The following is a 23,124-nucleotide window of genomic DNA, read 5'->3' as shown; positions in this document are numbered from 1 at the left end:
CCTGTAATCTTAACACTTTGGGAGGCCAAGGCGGGTGGATCATTTGAGGTCAGGAGTTCAAGACCAGCCTGGCCAACAAGGTGAAACCCCATCTCTACTAAAAACATAAAAATTAGCCAGGCAGTAGTGGTGCGTGCCTGTAATCCCAGCTACGGGGGAGGCTGAGGCAGGAGAATTGCTTAAGCCTGGGAGGCAGAGATTTGGTGAGCTGAGATCGTACCACTGTACTCCAATGTGGGTGACGATTGTTTAACCACCACTAAAATGGGTTCTGAGTCCAACTATTAACATGAAGATGACATCCATTGTGGTCGTGTACATTTTGTTGCCTTTCCGGGGTGAAGGACATTGGTGACCATTTATTGCCTCTGGAACGGTCGATTGGTCATGAACTTCCTGGTCCAGGTAGTCACTGTGTCATTCATGATGGTGGTTGATCCTCAGGTAGTTAGGGAGGAAAATAAACAAGAAGTTATATATTTAAAATCACGTTTCAATTTTAGACCTGATTAATTGACTTAATAAAGGGCATTAGCACTTCTACTTCCTACAGTCCCTCCCTTTACTTCTGGAAACTAGTTATTTCTAGGTTGTTTTATGTTGTTAAGGTTGACCACCTTCTCTTTCTGTTCTGCAATCATAGTCCTATTGTCATGGTCATTCAATTCACAAGTTGCTTATTTTTTAATTTCTTGGCTGACTAAATTTTATTATGAAGACTTTTTCTTTTTAAAGAGCTCAGAAATACTGTATTCTTTAAGTTCTTCAGCATGTTTCTTTTGCCTATTTTGATTGGGCAATAATTTAGCTGGCTAGAAAATTCTTGGATTATACTCTATTTCCCTTAGAATTTATAGGCACCCATCCACTGACATTTCATTGTGCTTTATTTTATTTTATTTTATTTTTGAGATGGAGTCTTGCTCTGTCACCCAGGCTTGAGTGCAGTGGTGCAATCTCGACTCACTGCAAGCTCTGCCTCCCGGGTTCACACCATTCTCCTTCCTCAGCCTCCCGAGTAGCTGGGACTACAGGCGCCCGCCTCCATGCCTGGCTAACTTTTTTGTATTTTTAGTAGAGACGGGGTTTCACCGTGTTAGCCAGGATGGTCTCAATCTCCTGATCTCATGATCCACCGGCCTTGGGCTCCCAAAGTGCTGGGATTACAGGTGTGAGCCACTGTATGAGCCCAGCCTCATTGTGCTTTGTACTAACCCCCTTTCCCTGGCCTCTTCCAGCTTGTCTTCTTCTCTCCCAGTAGTTTCTTCATGAAGAGGCCATGTGCTATATTCCATGAGATATTTCACACTCAAAGAAGACTTCTTTTATATTCTTTTGATAATTTGTCTGGGAATCACTGTCTTGATTTATAAGGGAGTTTGTAATAAATACAATAAAAGAGAAACACAATATATTTTGAGACATCATAGAAGGGAGAAACCAATTCTATTAATATTTGGGGTTAGCAGGGAAGGCTTAGTTAAGAGGTAACATTTGAACTAAGCCTTGAAATAAGGGAAGGATTTGGCCATGCAGAAATGGCGAGAGAGTAGAAGCAAGACATGATGGTTAGCGGTATGTATCAATTTGACTGGGTTGTGGGGTGCCCAGATATTTGGCTACACATTATTCTGGGTGTGTCTCTGAGGTATTCTGGATGAGGATAACATTTAATTGGTAGACTGGATAAAGCAGATTGTCCTCCCCAATGTGGGTGAGCCTCATCCAATCCATTGAAGGCCTGAACAAAACAAAAAGGTAGAGTCACAGAGAATTTGCTCTTTTTACCTGATTATATTTGAGCTGGGACATCAATCTTGTCCTGACTTTAGATGTGGACTCGAGTTGGAACTATGTCATTGGCTGTCCTGGGTCTCCAGCTTGCTGGCTGCAGACTCCAGGACTCCTTAGCCTACATAACCATGTGAGTCATCCCTTACAACTAATCAATCTGTCTCTCTCTATGTGTATAGCTCTACCTCTGTCTCTCTGCTCTTTCTCTGGAGAACCTAGAATAATACAGAAGGTTATATTAGAGAAGAGGATGACCCAAGGAAAAGCATGGAGGCAGAAAAGTGCAAAGAGAGTTTGGGAAGACTGGGGTCCTGATGGGGAGTTTGGATTTCTCTTTGTGTAGCATGGAGAATCCTTGAAAATATTCAAGAGGTGAAAATTGTATTTGTGGAAGAACACCAGGAGTATGTGAAAAGAAAAACACTCACTCCATTTTAACTCCACTGAAGGGGACATCAACGGGATGCACTGGGGACATGGGTTGGAGGGTAGTTGAGGCCATATCTGGAGGATCTTTACTTCTAGGCTGAGTCTGAAGTTATCTTTCTGGGGAGTGGGAAATTACAAATCTTTGAGCTCCACTCAAGAGATGGTTTTGCTAACAATGGCACGGCGACGGTGGTGGTGGTGGTGGTGGTGGTGGGAAACTGTTATCATGAATTCTAATTGGGCTTCTGTTTTCTAGCCAAGAAAATTGGGGAATGGACTTTCAGTAGAATAATACAGATCTGGGAATCAACTGCATGGAGGAGGTAGTTATAGGTGATGAGATGTCTCAGGGACAAAGTTTGGTAGAAGGAGAAAAGATACTAGGCTGCTACAAAAATAATTGCGTTTTTGCCATTACTTTTAACGGCAAAATCCGCAATTACTTTTGCAGCAACCTAATAGGATGCAAACTTCGGAGCCATCTGCATCAGAGGGATTGATGAAGATCAACAAAGTTTGGGAACACAGGAAAGGAGCGGGGAGGGTAATGACTTGAGGGCATAGCCGGGATAATCAAGGTTTTTCTTGTTAGCATGTGGAGACTTAAGCATGATTATATGTTAAACACCTGGCACATACACGGTGCAAAATATTTATGAGTGAAATGACAAGTGAAGGTGGTGAGTCATGGGAGTTCCAAGGGAACGGGTGATAAAGGCAGGTCTCAAATGAGGCACAAGTGGAGAAGGTAGCTTGTGAAAGGAGAAGGATGCTTCTCCTTATAACATGGGAAAGGCAGAGGAAAAGGATCAAGATACAGTGATCTAGGGGTGAGATGGAAGTGAGTTGAGAGAACTCAACTCTGGGCTCTGAAACCCCTAGGGCTGGGTTTGGGGGGCTTTGAGATACGGAAGAGGTTTAAAGTCAATTGTTATAGCAAATATGGTTTGGAATTTATTTGTGATGCTTAAAAATATTGCTGAACAGAAGTGAAGTCTACCCTAGAGTTGGATGGTGAGATTATTTAGTGGAACTACCAGATCCATGTTGTGATTCTTTCCAGTATCATTCAGCAGCCCTTGGGCAGTTGCGAGGCAAGTCATCAATGGGGTATGGAGATTTTCCAGGTGGGTGTGGTTGAAGGAAGGGAAGAAAGAGTTTAGGAGCACATTACAAGAAGAAGGTGACTGTAAGGTCCAGGCTGAGCAGGAAGGTAAAGCAAGAAGTAAACATGAGGTTGTGAAGAGAAGTTTAGAGGGATGAGGAGGCAGGAGAGGTGAACAGTTGCAGGATGTAGCTAGAGTGGCGATGTTAGATCTTGGGGCCAGAGAGCTTTACAATGATGATGAAGATCAAAGGGCATTAGAATCAAGCTATAAAGAGCCACTGTTTGATGTTGGGATGTGAGGATGCTGCAGGTGGATGTCTGCACATTGATGGTGAGAACATGGTCACCCTGGCCCTGCTGGGTCTTTGCTAAAGAGACTGTGCTCTGTTCTTGGGGCCGTTTTCATCACCTGATTAGAGCAGTGGTCCCCAAATGGTGTTCTTTTGGACCATCTGTATAAAATATTCATAGGTCAAGGATAAAATGGAAAAACAGAGACAATTTCACAGAAATGTGCCCACTGGTGAAAGACCACCAGCTGTCCTTTTTGGAGGATTGTTCTTTATTCTAAAAATGTATATATTCTATTCTATTAAAACATTTTTGTATTGGCATTTTTTTCTCTTTTATGAAATGCCATGGGGTAGAAATTTGTAATGTATCCAATTCTCCTGTCTTCATGTATTGCCCTGTGGTTGGGGAGGGGATGTGGCTAGTACTGGCCAAGAGGCTGGGGGCAGAGGTGCAATGTTAGACTTCTAGCCTGGAGCATTTAATTCTTAGTACAAGACTCTCTAACATTCTTCTCCCTCTGCTCCCTGCTTGGTGATACTCGAGGTATTGCAACCCCCATTAACCTTTGTCTTAGGGCAAGTTTGATGGGAAACAGAGCACCCCACACCTCCCTGCAGATGAAGCATGAGTGAGAAAAACAACTTCTGATGTTTGAAGTTACCAAGATTTAGGAGTTGTTTGTTATTGCAGCAAAACCTCACCTATTCTGACTAATCATGGTGGAATTTCTGTGAGTGTGTGTGTGTGTGTGTGTGTGTAACTGGTAGTTTAAAAAAGTTCCTTCTTACCCAAAAGAAAAAAAAGATAGCAACCTTATGTTGGTTCTCAAATTAAAAAAATATTTTTACTTGTTTATAAAATAGAAAAATCTGAGAATCTGTAGCTTAGAGAACTACAGTGTGGGATGTCTATAAAGACCAGGTTATTTTATCAGCTCCTAACACCCCTTAATAGAAGCTTAGCCAAGACTTGCACTATTTCAGTCTTTCCCATTCCACATTCCATGGACTCTTGAAGAGACTTTGATGAAACGGTGCAGCCATGAACCACCCTCACTCAATCCTAGTGGCAGAACCCCCCCTTTTACTGCAGAATGAGCTTCTTGCTACAGTGATACTGCAACCCCTTAGATATATCCTGTACTAATTATATTAAAACACGACCAATGCTTTTGCTTTGTTGTCCCCCAAATTAAACAACTTAATCATGAGAACCCAGAGAATTGAATTTAGTGTAACGGATTCCAAACTGTCAGTAAGAACATAATTAAGTTATATTTTTCTCCAATTCAAATAAAAGAAAATTGACAATAAAATGCTGATCAATATGTGTAGCTCAGGAGGCAGAGACTGCTTTGAGATGCAGAAGTGTTTGTTTTTTTAATCTATATTCTTGAGTAAAGAAAAAATCCATCTCTCTTTCCTAGAGGGGAAGACTTTCAGAGCTGGGCTTGGCAACAGCCTGACTATCAGAGGCTGAATTAAACAAATAGGTACCTCCCTGGAGTGAATGGTGCTTTTCTCCTGTTTGGGGAACCGTGCTTTTATGGTGGAGTTTGCATTCTGTCTTGGTCTCCAGATGCGTGTATCTGTGGGTGGATGTCTGCAAGTAAATGGCAGTGTATTCCTGTGTGGGTGTGTACAAAATTCCCATGTGAATCTCAGCTTTGTGGGGATCTCCGGTTCTTGAGCCCAGTAGATGCCATTTGAAGAAAAAATCACTTGAAAATGAGACAGAAAGAATGGAAACTAAATCCTAGCTCTAAAGGCACCAGGCTGATTAAAAAAAAAAAAAAAAAAAAAAAACCTCTGGATCTTCTTTGTATTGGACTCTACCTACCTCTAAATGACATTTCTGTTTCCTATGAGATCATTAGAATGAAAAAGATCCTGAGCACGAAAGAGCAGATACTGTGTGATAGTGTGTATATCAGGGTGTCAGCTGTGACACTGCTGACATTTTGGCTCAGCAATTTCTCTGTTGTATGTGTGGGGGTTCCCTGTGCATTTCAGGATGTTGAGCGGCATCCCTGGATCCCTGGACTCACTGGATGCAGTAACACAACTCTCCCCAAGTAGACACAACCCCCAGTGTCTCCAGATATTCCCTAATGTCCCCAGGGGGCAAAATAGCCCCATCTGAGAACTGCTGCTTTCATAAAGTACAATGTCAGGTGAAATAGGTGGAGGCTGTTTGTAGTCAGGGGTTAATAGAGATGGAAGAGACCCCAGGAATATCCTGGAAGGGGCTGTAATATTTTGTTTCTTGAATTGGGTGTCAGTAATATGGAGATGTTCGGTTTTTTTTGTTGTTGTTGTTGATTTTGAGGCAGGATCTTGCTCTGTCACCTAGGCTGGAGCACAGTGGCACTGTCATGGCTCACTGCAGCCTCTGCCTCCTGGGCTCCAGCAGTCCTCCCACCTCAGCCTTCCCTAGTAGCTGGGACTACAGGCATGTGACACCACAGTTGCCTAATTTTTTATTTATTTATTTTTTGTAGAGAGGAGTGTCTCACTATGTTGCCCAGGCTGGTCTCAAGCTCCTGGGCTCAAGCAATCTGCTCACCTTGGCCTCCCAAAGTGCTGAGATGACAGGCATGAGCCACTGCGTCTGGCCAGTATGTTCAGTTTGTAAGAAAAGTACTGTGTTGACCTCTTCTATGTGCACATTTCTTTAAGTAATAATTCAATAAAGCATTTAGAAAAATTGGTCATAATAGGAGTCATTTGTAGAGTGATTGGCGTGAAAGCTGATCACCTTAATTTGAACTACTCTGAAATGAGCACCAGGGGCCACCAAGAGGACCCTTTCAAGGTGTCATAGCCAAGGAGAGGAGTGTGTTGTGTACATCTCTGCATAAAGGATTTGCTGGTTACATGGAAGGATGAAGCCTCCTTCTGAGGACAGAGGCAGCAAAGCAAGTGGAAGCCCAAAGCATTGAGCTTTCTAAATGGACTTTGCTAAAATCTTGTGGATGACTCATGCTCTTAACATACACCCATGTACATATTGTCCATATAAACATTAATTCTGTAACAAGGCCCACACTTAAGGGTTTTTTTTTTTTTCTTTTGTGACAGTCTTGCTTTATTGTCTAGGCTAGAGTACAGTGGCATAATCGTGACTCACTGCAACCTCAGCCTCCTAGGTTCAAGCAATGCTTGTGGCTCAGCCACCCGAGTAGCTGGGACTACAGGTGCACAACACCATGCCTTGGTAATTTTTGTATTTTTAGTAGAGACGGGGTTTCACCATGTTGGCCAGGCTGGTCTCAAACTCCTGGCCTCAAGTGATCTGCGCACCTCAGCCTCCTAAAGTGTTGGGATTACAGGTGTGAGCCACTGCGCCTGGGCCCACACATAAGGTTTGAGTTGAGATAGAGAAACTCTGGCAGTACTGAGGAATTGGGCCACAGTCTCTGGGAAATATGCACAATTTCTGGAATCTTCTCTACTTCCAGAGTTCCCACTTTCTGTCTCCTGTTTATTCAACAAACTTGTATGGAACCACAGTGTGTCTAGAACTTGCCAGGCGTGGAGGATAAAAGATGACTGAGATCGGGCATGGTGGCTCATGCCTGTAATCCAAGCACTTTGGGAGGCCAAGGCAGGCGGATCACTTGAGGGCACGAATTTGAGCACAGCCTGGCCAACATGATGAAACGTCTCTACTAAAAATACAAAAATTAGCCAGGCATGGTGGCATGCACATGTAGTCCCATCTACTTGGGAAGCTGAGGCAGGAGAATCGCTTGAACCCAGGAGGCAGATGTTTCAGTGAGCTGAGATCACACCACTGCATTCCAGCCTGGGAGACAGAGCAAGATTCCATGTCAAAAAAAAAAAAAAAGATGACTGAAATACAGACTCCCTCAGAGTTGACTCTAACACAAACTAGGTAAGAGCCCAAGGTCTGGCTGGGCAGACACCTTGATCGGCCTCATCCTGCAGCGTCTACTAGAATGAAGAACACTTTTTTCTTTACCCATGAAAATGTTTTGTGCTTCATACCCACAAGTGCAATTTCTGTTAATTGTGCAAAATTTGTCGCATAACTCTGCCTGTATTCTTAGCATTTTTCCTTTGAGAGATTTCTCAGCACATCATCTTTGGACTATGTGGAATTGGAAATTTACTTAGAGTCAGCAAGTACAGGAAAGTCAGTTCTTAGTCAAGAGTTAGGTTTTCAAAGACAGTGGATAAAATAAAAAATCAAGATTTGATGTACAATCAAGATTATACGTGCAAATCCCCTCATCATTCATAAAGTTTAGCAGTCAGTCTTACCGTGGCTCACCAGGTCCAATCCATACTTCTTCCTCCACGATTGGAGCAGAGGGTGATTTTTTTTCTGAGCAACTGATGAAGTCATTTAGAGACCATTTGCAGTAGAAGCCATGTGTTCTAGAGACCAATCAATGTGCCCTCATGGCAGCATTTCTGCCTCTCTCCCTCTTTGTTCTTGCCAAGTACCCACACTTCATTTTCCATAGATTGAAAGAGCCCAAGTTGGGCCTAGGTCTAGGAGTACAATTGCTGGGTCATTTGGTAACTCTATGTAGAATTGTTTGGGAAGTTGTTAAACTGTTTCTCACAGTGGCTACACCATTTTAATTCCTACCAGCTGTGTATGAAGGTTCTAGTTTCTCTGCATCCTCACCAACACTTGTTATTTTCTGTTTTTTTTTTTTTTTTTTTTTTTTTTGAGACAAAGACTTGCTCTGTCACCCAGGCTGGAGTGCAGTGGCACAATCTCAGCTCACTGCAAACTCTGCCTCCAGATTCAAGTTACTCTCCTGCCTCAGCCTCCCGAGTAGCTGGGATTATAGGAACCTGCCACCAGGCCTGGCTAATTTTTGTATTTTTTTTAGTACAGACAGGGTTTCACCATGTTAGCCAGGCTGGTCTCACACTCCTGGCCTCAGGTGATCCACCTGCCTCGGTCTCCCAAAGTGCTGGGATTACAGGCATGAGCCACTGCACCAGGCCAATTTTCTCTATCTTCGATTCTAGCCATGCTTATGGGTATGAAGTGGTATCTAATTGTGGTTTTGATTTCTGTTTCCCTGATGATGAATTTCATTGAGCATCTTTTCATGTGCTTATTGGCCACTTGTATGTCTTCCTTGGAGATGTGCCATATTTTCATATTCAAAAATGAAAGCACAGGTCCACACAAAATTTTGTACATGAATAATTACAGTAGCATCACTCCTAATAACCCAAAGAGAGAATTAATCCAAATGCCTATCACCAGATGAAGAGATACACCTATTGTTTTCTACCCACATGGTGGAATATTATTTGATCACAAAAAAGAGGAAAGTACATACGCTACAGCGTGGATGAACCTTCAAAACAGATGAAAGGTCACATTCTACATGATTTCATTCAGATGGAAATCTACAGAAATAGGAAGTCGATTAGTGGTTGCTTAGGGCTGGTAGGGGCATGGGAGGATGGGGGTGTTAGCTAAAGGGTATGAGGTTTCTTTTTGAGGTCATGAAATGTTCTAAAATTGACTGGTAATGTTTGTGTATATCTCTGAATATATTGAAAACCACTGAAATGTAAAAAATGCAAAGAAAAAGGAGCCCAAGTTGCAATTTTATTCAACACTTGATTGGCTTTAAAAATAGATTCCAGGCTGGGCATGGTGGCTCACACCTGAAATCCCAGTGCTTTGGGAGGCTGTGGTGGGAGGATTGCTTGAGGCCAGGAGTTCCAGGCCAGCCTTGTCAACATGACAAGACCCTGTCTGTACAAAAAAAGAAAAAATAAATAACAGCTGGGTGCAGTGGTTCACACCTGTAATCCCAGCACTTTGGGAGGCAGAGGCGGGCAGATCACCTGACATCAGGAGTTCAAGAGCAGCTTGGCCAACATCCTGAAATCCCGTCTCTACCAAAAATATAAAATTTAGCCTTTTGGTACTCCGAGCAGCACCATGGCGGTTGTTAAGAACAAGTGCCTTATTAAAGGTGGCAAAAAGGGAGTTAAGAAGGAAGTAGTTGGTCCATTCTCTAAGAAAGATCAGTATGATGTGAAAGCACCTGCTATGTTCAATATAAGAAATACTGGAAAGACTTGGTCGCCAGGACCCAAGGAACCCAAATTGCATCTGATGGTTTGAAGGGTCTTCTGTTTGAAGTGAGTCTTGCTGATTTGCAGAATGATGAAGTTGCATTTAGAAAATTCAAGCTGATTACTGAAGATGTTCAGGACAAAAACTGCCTGACTAACTTCTATGGCATGGGTCTTACCTGTGACAAAATATGTTCCAAGGTTGAAAAATGTTCAACAATGATTGAAGCTCATGTTGATGTCAACACTACCGATGGTTACTTCTTTCTTTTGTTTTGTGTTGGTTTTACTAAAAAACACAACAATCAGATACTGAAGACCTCTTATGCTCAGCAACAGCAGTCTGCCAAATCCAGAAGAAGATGATGGAAATCATGACCTGAGAGGTGCAGACAAATGACTTGAAAGAAGTGGTCAATAAATTGATTCCAGACAACATTGGAAAAGATATAGAAAAGGCTTGCCAATCTATCCTCTCCATGATGTCTTCATTAGAAAACTAAAAATGCTGGAGAACCGTGGATTTGAAAGGCATGGAGCTTCATGGTGACGGTAGTAGTTCTGGAAAACCCACTAGAGACGAGACACACACATGCTAAAGTTGAATGAGCTGATGGATATGAACCACCAGTCCAAGAATCCGTTTAAAGTTCAGACTTAAAACAGTAGCAAATAAGAAGTCCTATTTGTGAAAAACAAACAAGAAACAACAATGAAAGAGCAAAATTAGGCTGGTGTGGTGGTGTATGCCTGTAATCCTAGCTACTCAGGAGGCTGAGGCATGAGAATCACTTGAACCCGGGAGACAGAGGTTGCAGTGAGCCAAGATTGCACCATTGCACTCCAGGCTGCGCAACAGAGTGAGACTCTCTCCAAAAGGAAGAAAAAAAAAAAAAAAGTATCCGGGCTTGGTGGCATGCGCCTGTAGTCTCAGCTACTCTGAAGGCTGAGACGGGAGGATGGATTGAGGCCAGGAGTAATTTGAGGCTGCAGTGAACTATGATTGTGACACTGCACTCCAGCCTGGACTGCAGAGCGGGACCCTGTCTCTTGTACATACACACACACACACACACACACACACACACACACACACACACACACACACACACACACACACACACACACATACATACCCAGGTTCTACCTCTGGTGATTCTGACTCAGTAGGGTGGGATATCCCCTAGGGATCCTGCTGTTCAGCCTGGTCTGGGATCCACTTTTCATTGGGAACTGAGACACTGGCTGTGAGCCTTTCTGTCCTGAGATGTAGAGGTCATGGCGATGCAGGTTCAAGCTTAAGGAGACCTGACTGTGCGTTAGGTATTGTGCTGAACATCATCTCTTACTCTCACAGCAACATCCTTAGAAGGTTAATGATGTATCCGTGCTCTACAGAAGAGGAACTGATCTTTCAGAGGAGTTTAGCTTGTTTAAAACTTGTTCTTCCTATTGGAAACTTCGTACCCTTTGACCAGTGTCTCCCATCCCCTCCCTTTCCTTCACCCCAGCCCCTGATAACCACTGTCCTACTCTCTATTTCTGTGAGTTCAACTTCTTTAGATTCCACATATAAGTAAAACCATGCAGTATCTGTCTTTCTGTGCCTGGCTTATTTCACTTAACACAATGTCTTTCAAGTTCATCTGTGTTGTTGAAAATGACAGGATTTCTTTCTTTTTTAAGGGTTAATAGTATTCCGTTGTGTGTATATAGTACATTGGCTTTATCCTTTCATCCACTGATGGACACTTAGGTTGATTCTATATCTTGGGTATTGTGAATAGAGCTGCAGTGAACATAGGAATGTAGGGATCCCTTCGACATATTGATTTTGATTTTTTTTTTTTTTTGGTCTATATCCAGAAGTTGGGTTGCTGGATTATATGTTTTGAAATCTATAGCACAGCAGCGTGACTATAGTCAATAATAATGTATCTTTCAAAATAACTAAGTGGGCACATTTCAAATGTCGCATCATGAAAATTGTCGGTAAATTAGGGGATGGATGTGTTCATTAGTTTGATCTAATCATCCCACATTGTATACACGTACCAAAACATCACATACATGGGTACAATTATGATTTGTCAATTAAAATAACTTTAGTTAAAAAAATAACTTGTTCAAAGCCCCAGTTGGGATTGATGGAGCTTGGACATGCACCAAGGCTGTTGCTCTCAGGCCCACACAGTCCTTTGTCCACGAATGTTGAAGCCCTACCTGAGATTTCTACTGAGATCAGTGTAGGGATTCAATGTCTCAGAATCATCCCATCCTCCAGGGCCCACAAGTCCATGACCGCTGCCTCTACCCCCGACCCTACTGACCTGAAATGTGGCCCCTGCTTTCATTTCCAGGAGCATACAACACTTACACCAAACATTGATGGGTTTTGTTGATTTCATTTGAGATGTGGGGCCGTGGAGAGGGTCCCATGATCCTTGCTTGGTGTTGGCCAACTCATTGACTTCTCTCCTTTGACTTCACCCTTCCCTTTTCTACTCACCTCCTCTGTCATGGATTGCTCTGGGAATTCTGAGCCGTGGTTCCTTTATTTTGCAGATAACCTTCATTCTTCTCTGCAATGAATCCCAAAAGTGTGTAGTTGAGCTGACTGCAAGGTGCTTGACACGCAAGAGAATTTACAAATGGGATTCGGCCTCTGGAAAGTGGTGGTAGTTCCAGATTTATGTGGATGTTACTTTGTTTTTCCCTATAAGATCTATTCTTCAAACTATCAAGCTCTTGGCTCCTGGCTGCAGTCGTTTGCTGGTGGCAGTGGGCTGGGAACTGCCTCCGGGGAGAAATGCTGCCCACTTAGAGAAAGGGAAACTGGTTCTCTTTAAGAGGCATAGGGAGGTTTCCAGTGCCAGTTTGTTTGGAGGCAAAATGGCTGTTGTATTAAAATTTCCCAAACTTGGGCTGGTGCCTTGTGTGTTTAGAGCTCAAAGCCACGATTGTTTTTTTTTTTTTTTTTTTTTTTTTTGGTGGTTGGTTTTCCATCTTTTTGCTTGGCAGGTTTCTGCTAATAGCTTCAACCTCAAGAGTCCCATTATACAGACACTAATAGCACCTACTATGTGTCAGTCTGTAGTGCCTACTATGTGCCAGGCATTGGAGATAATATAATGATGAACAAGATAAACATGGCATTTGGAAAAGAGAGTCTAGTTCCCACTCTCAGCCCACCCCAAAGAGAGGCCAGAATTGGGCTTCCAAAGATCTCAGATGCCCTTGCAGCACCTCCCTGAAGAGGACGGGTGAAGCTTTGGTGTCTGCAGAGAATTTGGCTGGACAATCCCTCAGTTTTGGAACGATGGGAAGGAGCTGCCATCTGTGTTTAAGATGAGAAGTGGGGGAGTGGCTGGATATCAGAGGAAGCCAAGATGAAGAGAAGGTTTTTGTGAGTTCCTATGCATAGTGGAGACCTGTTCTAGTGAGGGTCCCTGGGGCTGAGCCTGTGGGTCAGTGGAATGATGCTGTGAGGAGGGTCTTGCTATAGCAGGCGGCCCAAAGAAGGTTGATGGATCATGAGCAGCTGGAAGAATGAAGAGTTCGGGGGATGTAGTTCCTACTTGGCTTTCCAACAGTGTGTAAGCCCAGAATTCTTTCATAAGCCCATGGAGAAGAAAAAGGAATGCTGGTAACGACAAGATTGAATTCTCCACCTGCCAGGCATCCAGGGACTCAGAGCAGATTTAACTGAAGTTACAGAAATAGGAATGTGACATTTCCTACATCCGGGTGTGCTAGAGCAAATGGATTCCCTCTCTGGTTTGTGGGGAAGGAGAATGCTAACATACAAGACTCCAGGTTTTCGCTCTTAAACCTGGTGCCTAGAGATGCATTTTCTACTGGATGCAGACAGAAGCTCCATATAGACATATCCATCGCTGCATCTCTCATGCCTTGTGTTCTCCCTAATTTTCCCTTTTTAACCCACAGAGGAAGAAAGTTCCAGCATCACTTCTGGCCTTTCAAGAGTGAGTTAGGTGGCCAGGTGGGGTTATTCATGCCTGTAATCTCATACTGAAGGGGTGGCCTGCCCCTCCACACCTGTGGGTATTTCTTGTCGGGTGGGATGAGAAACAGAAAAGAAATCAGACACAGAGACAAAGTATAGAGAAACAACAGTGGGCCCAGGGGACCGGCGCTTAGCATACTAAGGACCTGCACTGGCACCAGCCTCTGAGTTCCCTCAGTTTTTTATTGATTATTATCTTCATTGTTTCAGCAAAAAGGAATGTAGTAGGAGGGGAGGGTGATAATAAGGAGAAGGTCAGCAACAAACATGTGAGCAATAGAATCTATGTCATAATGAAGTTCAAGGGAAGGTACTATGACTGGACGTGCATGTAAGCCAGATTTATGTTTCTCTCCACCCAGACATCTCAGTGGAGTAAAGAATAACAAGGCAGCATTGCTGTAAACATGTCTCGCCTCCCACCATAGGGCGGTTTTTCTCCCATCTCAGAATTGAACAAATGTACAATCGTGTTTTATACCGAGACATTCAGTTCCCAGGGGCAGTCAGGAGACAGTGGCCTTCCTCTATCTCAACGGCAAGAGTCTTTCCTCTTTGACTAATCCACCTCAGCACAGACCTTTTATGGGTGTCGCGCTGGGGGACCGTCAGGTCTTTCTCATCCCACGAGGCCATATTTCAGACTATCACATGGGGAGAGACTTTGGACAATACCCAGCTTTCAAGGGCAGAGGTCCCTGCGGCTTTCCACAGTGCATTGTGACCCTGGTTTATTGAGACGAGAGAATGGTGATGACTTTTACCAAGTATACTGCTTGCAAACATTTGGTTAACAAGGCACGTCCTGCACAGCCCTACATGCCTTAAACCTTGATTTCATACAACACATGTTTTTGTGAGCTCCAGATTGGGTCAAAGTGGTTGGGGCAAAGTGGCTGGGGCAAAGCTACAGATTAACAACATCTCAGCAAAGCAATTGTTTAAAGTACAGGTCTTTTCCAAAATGGAGTCTCTTATGTCTTCCCTTTCTATGTAGACACAGTAACAGTCTGATCTCTCTTTCTTTTCCCTACATATCCCCATTTTCGTTTTGACAAAACCACCACCATCATCATGGCCCCTTCTCGCTGGTCGCTGTCTCTCTGGAGCTGCTGAATACACCTGTAGACTAAAAATAGAAAGTACAGACATACAAGGATTAATACAAAATTTGCAATAGTGGAATTTCCGGTGGTTTTAACCCAAGTGACGGGGGCAAGAGGACGGTGTGGGTGCTGCGGCACCCGGGCAGTCTCCCACCTCCTTTGTGTCTTAGTTGCTGTTTCTCCTAGTTTTCAGTCTTTCTCCTCACCTGCTCACTCGCACCTTTTATCTCTTTGTCTCCCTTCTCTTACGGTCTCTCTCTCTCTCTTTAACACTATCTCTCTCCCCAGTCTCACTTTCTGTGTCTCTCTCTGATCTCTGTCTCTTTTTCTTTCCCTTCCTCTCTCTGGCTCTCCACATATGCCGTTTCCTTGGTGGATTGTAACTTCATCTGTTCTGATATCACCATTTTGTTCACCCTGCGAGTCGATGATGCTCGATTGCGGATTTTCTGTCTCTGCAGAGGCACTTTCATTTGCATCTCTGATGGGTTCATTGTAGAACTTCAAATGTCTAGTGGGTATCCAAACAGGAAGCTGATTTTCTCCTGGTGAAACACAAGCAAAACCTCTCCCCCATGTTATCACCTTACCGATTTCCCATGTTTTGTTTTTGTTGTCTTTCCACCAAATCAGTTTTCCCTCATGTGGGCTATTCTTTTTACCAGTAAAATGTTCTGCAGAAGTAGTGGTCTGATTTCTATGTATGTCTAGAAAATCTAAAGTATAGAGTGTTAGATTAAGTTGCATCTGGGGAGTGCTATACTCCTTATTGTCTTTTTCCTTTTTTTGTTTAACCAATTGAGCTTTGAGTGTTCTAAGCAGGACAGGTAAGATTTGCGTCTGGCACAGTCAGCCAGGTCTCCTTACCCTGTGCTTCCCTTTCTGCCTGTGACTGAATGGGCATGTCAGGGTCGAGTAGGGGATCCAGGAGGAGGAAGCCTCATTAACTTCTATTCTGCAGCAATTGATGGACACCCAACTTGAACAGTGGGGGCTTATCACCTCATGTACTAAGACCAGAGATAGCTGATGCCAAGGTTGGCTAAATTAGTAGCTTGAGATGTTAGGTTTTTCATTTGAGGTTTCTATGCTGCTGTTGTCTTCTGCTCTTGGTCACAGAGGCTGCCACAATCCGCATGTCAAGTCCTCATGTGACAATATCCAGACACAGCAAGGAAGAGGTACAGTGTATTCCTGCATGTTTCTTAAAAAAATGTTTTTGATGGAGAATAATTGTACACATTTATGGGGTCCATGTGAGATTCTGGCACATGCATGCAATGTGTAATGATCAAATCAGGGTCTTTAGGATATTAATCACCTCAAACATTGATCATTTCTTTGTGTTGGGAATATTTCAAATCTTATTGCTATTTAGAAATACACAATAAATCTATTTATCAGGATACAAAATCTATGTACACATATCAGTAGCAGTGCTATACACCAACATCTACCAGGCTGAGAATCAAATCAAACCCTTTTATAATAGCTGTAAAAATAAAATACTTAGGAATATACCTAACCAAGGAGGTGAAAGACCCCTACAAGGAAAACTACAAAACACTGTTGAAAGAAATCATAGATGACACAAGCAAATGGAAACACATTCCATGCTCATGGATGGGTAGACTCAATATTGTGAAAATGACCATACTGCCAAAAGCAGTCTACAAATTCAATGCAGTTCCTATCAATGTACCATCATCATTCTTTATAGAACTAGAAAAAAAGAATGCCAAAATTCATTTGGAACTAAAAAAGAGTCTGCAAAGCCAAAGCAAAACTAAGCAAAAAGAACCAATCTAGAGGCATCACATTACCCAACTTCAAACTATATTACAAAGCTATAGTCACCAAAACAGCATGGTGCTGGTATAAAAATAGGCACATGACCAATGGGACAGAGTAGAGAACCTAGAAATAAAGCCAAATACTTAACAGCCAACTGATCTTCGACAAAGTAAACAAAAACAAAGTAAGAAAAGTACACCCTATACAACAAATAGTGCTGGGATAATTGGCAAGCCACATGTAGAAGAATAAAACTGGATCCTTATCTCTCAACTTATACAAAAATCAACACAAGATGGATCAAAGACTTAAATCTAAGGTCTGAAACCATAAAAATTCTAGAAGATAACATTGGAAAATGCTTCTACACATTGGCTTAGGCAAAGAGTTAATGACCAAGAACCCAAAAGCAAATGCAACAGAAACAAAGATAAATAGATGGGACTTAATTAAACTAAAAGCCTCCTGCACAGCATAGGAAATAATCAGCAGAGTAAACAGAGCACCCACAGAGTGGGAGAAAATTTTCACAAACTGCATTTGACAAAGGACTAATGTCCAGAATCTACAGGGAACTCTAATCAGCAAGAAAAAAATAATCTCATCAAAAAATGTGCCAAGGACATGAATAGACAATTCTCAAAAGAAGATATACAAATGGCCAACAAACATATGAAAAAATGCTCAACATCACTAATTACCAGGGAAATGCAAATCAAAACCACAATGCAATACCACGTGTAAAATAAACAAAAAGAGGGCCGGGCGCGGTGGCTCACGCCTGTAATCCTAGCACTTTGGGAGGCCAAGGTGGGCCGATCACGAGGTCAGGAGTTTGAGACCAGCCTGACCAACATGGTGAAACCCAGTCTCTACTGAAAATACAAAAATTAGCCGGGGATGGTGGCAGTTGCCTGTAATCCCAGTTACTCAGGAGGCTGAGGCAGGAAAATTGCTTGAACCCGGGAGGCAGAGGTTGCAGTGAGCTGATATGGCACCATTGTACTCCAGCCTGGGTGACAGAGTGAGACTCCATCTCAAAAAAAACAAAAAACAAAAGACAAAACAAAACAAAAAAAAACAAAAATTGATGTTGGCATGGATGTGGTGAAAGACAACGCTTTTACACTGATGGTGGGAATGTAAGCTAGTACCAGCACTATGGAAAACAATATGGAGATTCCTTAAAGAACTAGAAGTACATCTACCTTTTGATCCAGCAATCCCACTGTTAGGTATCTACCCAGAGGAAAAGAAGTTAATATATGAAAAAGATACTTTTGCACACGTTTACAGCAGCAGAATTCACAGTTGCAAAACTATAGAACCAGCCCAAAATGCCCATCAATCAATTTGTGGATAAAGAAAATGTGTTATATATATGTATACCATAGAATACTACTTAGCCTTAAAAAGGAATAAAATAATGGCATTCATAACAACCTGGATGGAGTTGGAGACCATTATTTCAAATGAAGTAACTCAGGAATGGAAAACCAAACATTGCATGTTCTCACTCGTAAGTGGGAGCTAAGCTATGATGATGCGAAGGCACAAGAATGAAACAGTGGACTTTGGAGGCTCAGGGGGAAGGTGGGAGGGGGTGAGAGATAAAAGACTATACATTGGGTAAACGGCTTTGCTGATGGGTATGCCAAAATTTCAGAGATCACCCCTAAGGGACTTATCCATGTAACCAAATACCACCTGTTCTCTAAAAACTATTGAAATTAAAAAAAAGAAATATACAATAAATTGTTGTAGTCACTTTCTGTGATAATAAACACTAGATCTCATTCCTTCTATTATATATTTTTATACCTATTAATCAACCTCTTTTCAAACCCCTCCTATTCCCACCCTCTGGTAACTATCATTCTACTCTTTATCTCCATGATATCAATTTTATAGAGCTCCAGGGCACACAAGTCCATAACTGTGGTCTCTATCCCTGACCCTACTGACCTGAAACATGGCCCCGCTTTGATTTCCAGGAGCATAAGCTGCTCATATAAGTGAGAACATGCAATAGTTTTCTTTCTGTGCATGGCCTAGTTCACCTGACGTTATGACCTTTAGTTCCATCCATTTAGCTGAAAATGACAGGATTTCATTCTTTTTTATGGCTAAATACTATTCTATTGTGTGTATATTCCCATTTTCTTTATCCATTCATCCATTGATTGACATTTAGATTGATTCCATATCTTGGCTATTGTAAATAGTGCTGCAGTAAATATGGGGGTACAGGTATCCCGTTGATACACTGATATCTTTTTTTGGATATATACCCAGGAGTGGGATTGCTGGATCATATGGTAGATCTGTTCTTAGTTTTTTGAGAAATCTCTGTACTTTTTTTCGTAATGGCTGTACCAATTTACATTCCCACCAACAATATACAATAATTTTCCTTTCTTCACATGCTTGCCAGCATTTGTTGTGCTTTGTCTTTTTAATACCCATTCTAACAAGTGTGAGATGATATCTCATTGTGGTTTTGATTTGCATTTCCGTGATTATTAGTGATGTTGAATATTTTTTCATAAACTTGGTGATTTGTAGATTTTCTTTTGAGAAATGTCTGTTTATTTTTTCATAGTTTCTTTTGCTGTGCAGAAGCTCTTTCATTTAATTAGATCCCATTTGTCAAGTTTTGCTTTTGTGGCAATTGCGTTTGGCATCTTCACCATGAACTCTTTGCCCATCACTATGTACCGGGTGGTATTGCCTAGGTTGTCTTCAGCGTTTTTATAGTTATGAGTTTTACATTTAAGTCTGTAGGACATCTTGAGTTAATTTTTGTGTATGGTGTAAGGGAGAGGTGTTGTCTTTTCACTCTGTTGATTGTTTTATTTGATATGCAGAAGGTATTTAGTTTAATATAATCCCATTTGTCTGTTTTTGTTGCTTGTACTTTTTAAGTGTTAGCCATACAATCTTTGTTCTCAAGCGTTTCTCCTGTGGTTATTTCTAGTAGTTTTATAATTGTGGCTGTTACATTTAAGTCTTTAATTGATTTTGAGTTTATTTTTGTCAGTGATGAGAGACAAGGGTATAGTTTTATTCTTCTGTGTTTGGATATCTAGTTTTCCTGGCACCATTTAATGAAGAGGGTGTCCTTTATTCAATGCATATTCTTGACAGCTTTCTTGAAAATCAGTTAGCTGTAAATATGTGGATTCATTTCTGGATTCTTTAGTCTGTTTCCTTTGTTTTTGTGTCTGTTTTAATACCAATACACGCTGTTTTGGTTACTATAGCTTTGTAATATATATATATGTATATATATATATATATATATATATACACACACATATACTTATATATATACGTGTATATATACATATATGTGCATATACACATATATACATATATACGTATATACATACATATATACGTATATATACATATCTACGTATATACATACGTATATACGTATATACATACATATCTACGTATATACATACGTATATACATACATATCTACGTATATACATACATATATACGTATAACATACATATATACATATATACATATATACACATATATATATTTTATTTATATATATATATATATATATATGTTTTTTTTTTTTTCTTTTTGAGATGGAGTCTTGCTCTGTCACCCAGGCTGGAGTGCAGTGGCGTGATCTCTGCTCACTGCAAGCTCTTCCTCCCGGGTTCATGCCATTCTCCTGCCTCAGCCTCCCGAGTAGCTGCTGGGACTACAGATGCCCGCCACCACGCCTGGCTAATTTTTTTTTTTTTTTTTTTTTTTTTTTTTTAGAGACGGGGTTTCTCCGTGTTAGCCAGGATGGTCTCGTTCTCCTGACCTTGTGATCCACCCGCCTTGGCCTGCCAAAGTGCTGGTATATAGGCTTTAGCCACCTCGCCCGGCCTCTTTGCAGTATATTTTTAAATCAGGTAGTGTGAGGCTTCTAGCTTTGTTCTTTTTGCTCAGTATTGCTCTGACTATTTGGGGTCTTCTGTGGTTCCATTTGAATTTCAGGGTTTTTTTTTTTTCCTGTTTCTGTGAAGAATATAATTGATAGGGATTATACTGAATCTCTAGATTGCTTCGGGTAGTATGGTCATTTTAACAGTATTAGTTATTCCAACCCACGAGCATAAGATGCCTTTCCATTTGTTTGTGTCCTTCTCAATTTATTTTATCAGTGTTTTGTGGTTTTCATTGTAGAAGTTTTTTGGGTTTTTTTTTTTCCTCATCCTTGGTTAAGTTTATTCCTAGGTATTTTATTTTTGTAGCTATTATAAATAGAATTTCTTCCTTGATTTCTATTTTAGCTAGTTTGTTACTGGTATATAGAAACATTACTGATTTTTGTATGTTGATTTTGTGTCCTGAAGCTTTACTGAATTATACATCCATTTTTAAAAATGTTTTTTATTTTTTATTTTTTGAGAGAGTCTCACTCTGTTTTCCAGGCTGGAGTGCAGTGGTGCAATCTTGGCTCACTGCAACCTCCACCTCTCAGGTTCAAGCGATTCTCCTGCTTCAGCCTCCCAAGTAGCTGGGATTACAGGCACCTACCACCATGCCTGGCTAATTGTATTTTTGGTAGAGACAGGGTTTCACCATGTTGGCCAGGCTGGTCTCAAACCCCCAACCTCAGGTGATCCATCCACCTTGGCCTCCCAAAGTGCTGGGATTACAGGCATGAGCTACCATGCCCAGCCTAATTTATTTTAAGAGTTTTTTGGTAGAGTCTTTAGGTTTTTCTGTTTACAGGTATAAGATTATGTCATTTGCAAAGTGAGACAATTGGACTTCCTTTTGTCCATTTGAATGCCTTTTATTTCTTTATCTTGTCTGATCACTCTGGCTTGGATGTCCCATACTGTGTTGAATAAGAGTGGTGAAAGTGGGCATCCTTCCCTTGTTCCAGTTCTTAGAGGAAAGGCTTTTCAATTTTTTCCCAGTGAGTAGGATGTTAGCTGTAGATTTGTCATATACGCCTTTTCTTAGGTTGAAGTGTTCCTTCTGTGCCTAATTTGTTGAGAGTTTTCATCATGAAGGAATGGTAAGTTTTACTGAGTGATTTTTCTGCATCTGCTGAGATGATCAGATAGTTTTTGCCTCTCATCTTGTCGATGTGATGTATCACATGTATTGATTTGTGTATGTTGAGCCATCTTTGTATTCCTGGGATAAATCCCAATTGATCATGGTATATTATCTTTTTCATTCATCATTAGATTTGGCTTGGTAGTATTATGCTGAGAATTTTACCATCTGTGTTCATTAGGAATATTGGTCTGTAGTTTTCTCCTTTTGTTGTGTCCTTGTCTTGATTGGATATCAGGGTAATGCTGGCCTTATACAATGAGTTAGGAAGAATTCCTTCCTCTTCAATTTTTGGGAATAGTTTGAGAAGAATTGGTGTTTGTTTTTCTTTATAAATTGGGTAGAAATCAGCATAAAAGCCTAGTCTAGGACTTTTCTCTTTTGGGAGACTTTTTATTACTGATTCAAACCTGCTATTCATTTTGGGTCAGTTCACATTTTTCTGTTTCTTCCTAGTTCAATCTTGGTAGGCTGTGTATGTCTGGGAATTTATCCCTTTCCTCTAGGTTTTCCAATTTGTTAGCATATGATTGTTCATAATAGCCTCTAATGATTCTTTTTATTTCTTTGGTAACAGTTATAATGTCTCCTTTTTCATTTCTGATTGTATTTATTTGGGTCTCTTTTTTTTTTTTTTTTTTTTTTTTTTTTTGGTTAGCCTCACTAGTGGTTTATCAATTTTGTTTAACTTTTCAAAAAACCAACTTTTATCTTGTTGATTCTTTGCATTTTTTTGTCTCTGTTGCATTTGGTTCTGCTATGTTATTTATATTTTTTTCTTTCTACTAATTGTGTGTTTGATTTGTTCTTGCTTTTTGAGTTCCTTGAGGTGCATCATTAGGTTGTTTATTTGAAATCTTTCTACTTTTTTCGTGTAGGCATTTATTGCTATAAACTTTCCTCTTAGTATTGCTTTTGCTGTATCCCATAGGTTTTGCATGATGTGTTTCCATTTTCGGTTTAAAAAAAATTTTTGATGTCCATCTTAATTTCTTCATTGACCCAATGATTATTCAATAGCATGTTTAATGTCCATGTATTTGTACAGTTTCTAAATTTCTTCTTCTTATTGATTTCAAGTATTATTCCATTGTGGTCTGAGAAGACACTTGATATGATTTTAGTTTTTTAAATTTTATTGAGCCTTGTTCTGTGTCCTAACCTACGGTCTATCCTGGAGAATGTTCCATGTGTTGATGAGATGATTGTATATTCTGCTGCTGCTGGATGAAATATTCTGAAAATAACTGTTAGGTCCATTTGGTCTAAAGTGCAGCTGAAATCTAATGTTTCTTTGTTGATTTTATGTCTAGATGAACTGTCCAATGCTGAGAGTAGGATGTTGAAGTTCTCAACTATCATTGTATTGGACTGTATCTCTCCATGTAGATTTAATAATA

The 23,124-nt window shown here is 41.0% G+C and overlaps 1 protein-coding gene and 1 long non-coding RNA gene across 3 annotated transcripts in view; one reads left to right on the top strand and one right to left on the bottom strand.

Moving 5' to 3' along the window:
- LOC134731034 (uncharacterized) overlaps positions 1–23,124 on the top strand; it is a 48,914-nt gene that overhangs the window by 5,985 nt on the left and 19,805 nt on the right. The gene's annotated exons all lie outside the window — the stretch shown is intronic.
- The window catches only part of LOC129398572 (uncharacterized), a 200,869-nt gene continuing 192,500 nt past the window's right edge, over positions 14,756–23,124 (bottom strand). For both annotated transcript variants that reach the window (XR_010113096.1, XR_010113095.1), the window contains exon 6: positions 14,756–14,864. The gene's annotated coding sequence lies outside the window, so the exon portion shown is untranslated. The remainder of the gene's footprint in view (positions 14,865–23,124) is intronic.

This window comes from Pan paniscus, chromosome 7 (genome assembly GCF_029289425.2).
Source record: "Pan paniscus chromosome 7, NHGRI_mPanPan1-v2.0_pri, whole genome shotgun sequence".
In the NCBI taxonomy this organism is placed as follows: Eukaryota; Metazoa; Chordata; class Mammalia; order Primates; family Hominidae; genus Pan; species Pan paniscus.
The sequence above is the reverse complement of the archived record's forward strand: the minus strand, read 5'-3'. Positions and strand labels throughout refer to the sequence as shown.